We start from the raw sequence: 6,897 nt of genomic DNA, 5'->3' as shown, positions 1-6,897 counted from the left end.
GTGTGTGTAGGTCTATGTGGTGTGTATGGTGCAAGTGGTGTGTGTATGTGTGGTGCATGTGGTGTGTGTATGTATGGTGCATGTGGTGTGTGAATGTATGGTGCATGTGGTGTGTGTGTGGTGCATGTGGTGTGTGTATGTATGGTGCATGTGGTGTGTGTATGTATGGTGCATGTGGTGTGTGTATGTATGGTGCATGTGGTGTGTATGTATGGTGCATGTGGTGTGTGTATGTATGGTGCATATGGTGTGTGTATGCGTGGTGCATATGGTGTGTGTGTGTGGTGCATGTGGTGTATGTATGGTGCATGTGGTGTGTGTATGTATGGTGCATGTGGTATGTGTATGGTGCATGTGGTGTGTGTATGTATGGTGCATGTGGTGTGTGCATGGAGCATGTGGTGTGTATGTATGGTGCTTGTGGTGTGTGTATGTATGGTGCATGTGGTGTGTTTGTATGGTGTATGTGGTGTGTGTATGTATGGTGCATGTGGTGTGTGTATGCAGCATGTGGTGTGTGTATGTATGGTGCATGTGGTGTGTGTATGTATGGTGCATGTGGTGTGTGTATGGTGCATGTGGTGTGTGTATGTATGGTGCATGTGGTGTGTATGTATGGTGCATGTGGTGTATGCATGGTGCATGTGGTGTGTGTATGTACGGTGCATGTGGGGTGTGTATGTATGGTGCATGTGGTGTGTGTGTGGTGCATGTGGTGTATGTATGGTGCATGTGGTGTGTGTGTGTATGGTGCATGTGGTGTCTGTGTATGGTGCATGTGGTGTGTGTGTATGGTGCATGTGGTGTGTGTATGGTGCATGTGGTGTGGGTATATGGTGCATGTGGTGTGTGTGTATGGTGCATGTGGTGTTTGTGTATGGTGCATGTGGTGTGTGTATGTATGGTGCATGTGTATGGTGCATGTGGTGTGTGTCTATGGTGCATGTGGTGTGTGTGTATGGTGCATGTGGTGTGTGTGTATGGTGCATGTGGTGAGTGTATGTATGGTGCATGTGTATGGTGCATGTGGTGTGTGTCTATGGTGCATGTGGTGTGCGTGTATGGTGCATGTAGTGTGTGTATGTATGGTGCATGTGGTGTATGTATGGTGCATGTGGTATGTGTATGTACGGTGCATGTGGTGTGTGTATGTATGGTGCATGTGGTGTGTGTATGTATGGTGCATGTGGTGTGTGTATGTATGGTGCATGTGGTGTATGTATGGTGCATGTGGTGTGTGTATGTACGGTGCATGTGGTGTGCGTGTATGGTACATGTGGTGTGTGTATGTATGGTGCATGTGGTGTATGTATGGTGCATGTGGTGTGTGTATGTACGGTGCATGTGGTGTGTGTATGTATGGTGTATGTGGTGTGTGTATGTATGGTGCATGTGGTGTATGTATGGTGCATGTGGTATGTGTATGTACGGTGCATGTGGTGTGTATGTATGGTGCATGTGGTGTGTGTGTGTGGTGCATGTGGTGTACGTATGGTGCATGTGGTGTGTGTGTGTGGTGCATGTGGTGTATGTATGGTGCATGTGGTGTGTGTGTGTGTGCATGGTGCATGTGGTGTGTGAGTATGGTGCATGTGTATGGTGCAAGTGGTGTGTGTGTATGGTGCAAGTGGTGTGTGTGTATGGTGCATGTGGTGTGTGTGTATGGTGCATGTGGTGTGTGTGTATGGTGTATGTGGTGTGTGTATGTATGGTGCATGTGGTGTATGTATGGTGCATGTGGTGTATGTATGGTACTTGTGGTGTGTGTATGGTGCATGTGGTGTATGTATGGTGCATGTGGTGTGTGTGTGTGCATGGTGCATGTGGTGTGTGAGTATGGTGCATGTGTATGGTGCAAGTGGTGTGTGTGTATAGTGCAAGTGGTGTGTGTGTGTGTATGGTGCATGTGGTGTGTGTGTATGGTGCATGTGGTGTGTGTGTATGGTGTATGTGGTGTGTGTATGTATGGTGCATGTGGTGTATGTATGGTGCATGTGGTGTATGTATGGTGCATGTGGTGTGTGTATGGTGCATGTGGTGTGTGTATGTATGGTGCATGAGGTGTGTGTATGGTGCATGAGGTGTGTGTATGGTGCATGAGGTGTGTGTATGTATGGTGCATGTGGTATATGTATGGTGCATGTGGTGTGTGTATGGTTCCATGTGGTGTGTGTATGGTGCATGTGGTGTATGTATGGTGCATGTGGTGTGTGTATGGTTCCATGTGGTGTGTGTATGGTGCATGTGGTGTGTGTATGTACGGTGCATGTGGTGTGTGTATGTATGGTGCATGTGGTGTGTGTATGTATGGTGCATGTGGTGTATGTATGGTGCATGTGGTGTATGTACGGTGCATGTGGTGTATGTATGGTGCATGTGATGTGTGTATGGTGCATGTGGTGTGTCTGTGTTGCATGTGGTGTGTGTATGTATGGTGCAAGTGGTGTGTATGTATGGTGCATGTGGTGTGTATGTATGGTGCATGTGGTGTGTGTGTGGTGCATGTGGTGTATGTATGGTGCATGTGGTGTGTATGGTGCATGTGGTGTGTGTGTATGGTGCATGTGGTGTGGGTGTATGGTGCATGTGGTGTGTGTATGGTGCATGTGGTGTGTGTATGTATGGTGCATGTGGTGTGTGTATGGTGCATGTGGTGTGTGTGTGTATGGTGCATGTGGTGTGTGTATGGTGCATGCGGTGTGTATGTGTGGTGCATGTGGTGTGTGTATATTGCATGTGGTGTGTGTGTATGGTGCATGTTCCATGTGGTGTGTGTGTATGGTGCATGTGGTGTGTGTGTATGGTGCATGTGGTGTATGTATGGTGCATGTGGTGTGTGCGTGTATGGTGCATGTGGTGTGTGTATGGTGCATGTGGTGTGTGTGTATGGTGCATGTGGTGTTTTTATGTATGGTGCATGTGGTGTGTGTATGTATGGTGCATGTGGTGTGTGTATGGTGCATGTGGTGTGTGTATGTATGGTGCATGTGGTGTGTGTATGGTGCATGTGGTGTGTGTATGGTGCATGTGGTGTGTGTGTATGTGGTGTGTGTGTATGGTGCATGTGGTGTGTGTGTACGGTGCATTTGGTGTGGGTGTATGGTGCATGTGGTGAGTGTGTGTATGGTGCATGTGGTGTGTGTGTGTATGGTGCATGTATGGTGCATGTGGTGTGCGTATGTGTGGTGCATGTGGTGTGTATGTATGGTGCATGTGGTGTGTGTATGCTGCATGTGGTGTGTGTATGTATGGTGCATGTGGTGTGTGTGTATGGTGCATGTGGTGTGTGTGTGTATGGTGCATGTGGTGTGTGTGTATGGTGCATGTGGTGTGTGTATATGGTACATGTGGTGTGTGTGTATGATGCATGTGGTGTGTGTGTGTATGGTGCATGTGGTGTGTGTATGTATGGTGCATGTGGTGTGTGTATGTATGGTGCATGTGGTGTGTGTATGTGTGGTGCATGTGGTGTGTGTATGGTGCATGTTGTGTTTGTGTGTATGGTGCATGTGGTGTGTGTATGTATGGTGCAAGTGGTGTGTGTATGGTGCATGTGGTGTGTGTATGGTGCATGTGGTGTGTGTGTATGGTGCATGTGGTGTGTGTATGGTGCATGTGGTGTATGTATGGTGCATGTGGTGTGTGTATGGTGCATGTGGTGTGTGTATGGTGCATGTGGTGTGTGTATGGTGCATGTGGTGTGTATGTATGGTGCATGTTGTGTGTGTATGGTGCATGTGGTGTGTGTATGGTGCATGTGGTGTGTGTATGGTGCATGTGGTGTGTATGTATGGTGCATGTGGTGTGTGTATGGTGCATGTGGTGTGTGTATAGTGCATGTGGTGTGTGTATGGCGCATGTGGTGTGTATGTATGGTGCATGTTGTGTGTGTATGGTGCATGTGGTGTGTGTATGGTGCATGTGGTGTGTGTATGGCGCATGTGGTGTGTGTATGGTGCATGTGGTGTGTGTATGGTGCATGTGGTGTGTATGTATGGTGCATGTTGTGTGTATGGTGCATGTGGTGTGTGTATGGTGCATGTGGTGTGTGTATGGTGCATGTGGTGTGTATGTATGGTGCATGTTGTGTGTGTATGGTGCATGTGGTGTGTGTATGGTGCATGTGGTGTGTGTATGGTGCATGTGGTGTGTGTATGTATGGTGCATGTGGTGTGTGTATGGTGCATGTGGTGTGTGTATGGTGCATGTGGTATGTGTATGGTGCATGTGGTGTGTGTATGTATGGTGCTTGTGGTGTATGTATGGTGCATGTGGTGTGTGTATGTATGGCGCATGTGGTGTGTGTATGGCGCATGTGGTGTGTGTATGGTGCATGTGGTGTGTGTATGGTGCATGTGGTGTGTGTATGGTGCATGTGGTGTGTGTATGTATGGTGCATGTTGTGTGTGTATGGTGCATGTGGTGTGTGTATGGTGCATGTGGTGTGTGTATGGTGCATGTGGTGTGTATGTATGGTGCATGTGGTGTGTGTATGGTGCATGTGGTGTGTGTATAGTGCATGTGGTGTGTGTATGGCGCATGTGGTGTGTATGTATGGTGCATGTTGTGTGTGTATGGTGCATGTGGTGTGTGTATGGTGCATGTGGTGTGTGTATGGCGCATGTGGTGTGTGTATGGTGCATGTGGTGTGTGTATGGTGCATGTGGTGTGTATGTATGGTGCATGTTGTGTGTATGGTGCATGTGGTGTGTGTATGGTGCATGTGGTGTGTGTATGGTGCATGTGGTGTGTATGTATGGTGCATGTTGTGTGTGTATGGTGCATGTGGTGTGTGTATGGTGCATGTGGTGTGTGCATGGTGCATGTGGTGTGTGTATGTATGGTGCATGTGGTGTGTGTATGGTGCATGTGGTGTGTGTATGGTGCATGTGGTATGTGTATGGTGCATGTGGTGTGTGTATGTATGGTGCTTGTGGTGTATGTATGGTGCATGTGGTGTGTGTATGTATGGCGCATGTGGTGTGTGTATGGCGCATGTGGTGTGTGTATGGTGCATGTGTATGGTGCATGTGGTGTGTGTATGGTGCATGTGGTGTGTGTATGTACGGTGCATGTGGTGTGTATGTATGGTGCATGTGGTGTGTGTATGGTGCATGTGGTGTGTATGTATGGTGCATGTTGTGTGTGTATGGTGCATGTGGTGTGTGTATGGTGCATGTGGTGTGTGTATGGTGCATGTGGTGTGTATGTATGGTGCATGTGGTGTGTGTATGGTGCATGTGGTGTGTGTATAGTGCATGTGGTGTGTGTATGGCGCATGTGGTGTGTATGTATGGTGTATGTTGTGTGTGTATGGTGCATGTGGTGTGTGTATGGTGCATGTGGTGTGTGTATGGCGCATGTGGTGTGTGTATGGTGCATGTGGTGTGTGTATGGTGCATGTGGTGTGTATGTATGGTGCATGTTGTGTGTATGGTGCATGTGGTGTGTGTATGGTGCATGTGGTGTGTGTATGGTGCATGTGGTGTGTATGTATGGTGCATGTTGTGTGTGTATGGTGCATGTGGTGTGTGTATGGTGCATGTGGTGTGTGTATGGTGCATGTGGTGTGTGTATGTATGGTGCATGTGGTGTGTGTATGGTGCATGTGGTGTGTGTATGGTGCATGTGGTATGTGTATGGTGCATGTGGTGTGTGTATGTATGGTGCTTGTGGTGTATGTATGGTGCATGTGGTGTGTGTATGTATGGCGCATGTGGTGTGTGTATGGCGCATGTGGTGTGTGTATGGTGCATGTGGTGTGTGTATGGTGCATGTGGTGTGTGTATGGTGCATGTGGTGTGTGTATGTATGGTGCATGTTGTGTGTGTATGGTGCATGTGGTGTGTGTATGGTGCATGTGGTGTGTGTATGGTGCATGTGGTGTGTATGTATGGTGCATGTGGTGTGTGTATGGTGCATGTGGTGTGTGTATAGTGCATGTGGTGTGTGTATGGCGCATGTGGTGTGTATGTATGGTGCATGTTGTGTGTGTATGGTGCATGTGGTGTGTGTATGGTGCATGTGGTGTGTGTATGGCGCATGTGGTGTGTGTATGGTGCATGTGGTGTGTGTATGGTGCATGTGGTGTGTATGTATGGTGCATGTTGTGTGTATGGTGCATGTGGTGTGTGTATGGTGCATGTGGTGTGTGTATGGTGCATGTGGTGTGTATGTATGGTGCATGTTGTGTGTGTATGGTGCATGTGGTGTGTGTATGGTGCATGTGGTGTGTGTATGGTGCATGTGGTGTGTGTATGTATGGTGCATGTGGTGTGTGTATGGTGCATGTGGTGTGTGTATGGTGCATGTGGTATGTGTATGGTGCATGTGGTGTGTGTATGTATGGTGCTTGTGGTGTATGTATGGTGCATGTGGTGTGTGTATGTATGGCGCATGTGGTGTGTGTATGGCGCATGTGGTGTGTGTATGGTGCATGTGGTGTGTGTATGGTGCATGTGGTGTGTGTATGGTGCATGTGGTGTGTGTATGTACGGTGCATGTGGTGTGTATGTATGGTGCATGTGGTGTGTATGTATGGTGCATGTTGTGTGTGTATGGTGCATGTGGTGTGTGTATGGTGCATGTGGTGTGTGTATGGTGCATGTGGTGTGTGTATGTATGGTGCATGTGGTGTGTGTATGGTGCTTGTGGTGTATGTATGGCGCATGTGGTGTGTGTATGTATGGCGCATGTGGTGTGTGTATGGCGCATGTGGTGTGTGTATGGTGCATGTGGTGTGTGTATGGTGCATGTGGTGTGTGTATGTATGGTGCATGTGGTGTGTGTATGGTGCTTGTGGTGTATGTATGGCGCATGTGGTGTGTGTATGGCGCATGTGGTGTGTGTATGTATGGCGCATGTGGTGTGTGTATGGCGCATGTGGTGTGTGTATGG

Source organism: Phyllobates terribilis, unplaced genomic scaffold (assembly GCF_046119375.1).
Source record: "Phyllobates terribilis strain yellow unplaced genomic scaffold, ASM4611937v1 Scaffold_3__8_contigs__length_932513732, whole genome shotgun sequence".
In the NCBI taxonomy this organism is placed as follows: Eukaryota; Metazoa; Chordata; class Amphibia; order Anura; family Dendrobatidae; genus Phyllobates; species Phyllobates terribilis.
This window is presented reverse-complemented; position numbering follows the sequence as displayed.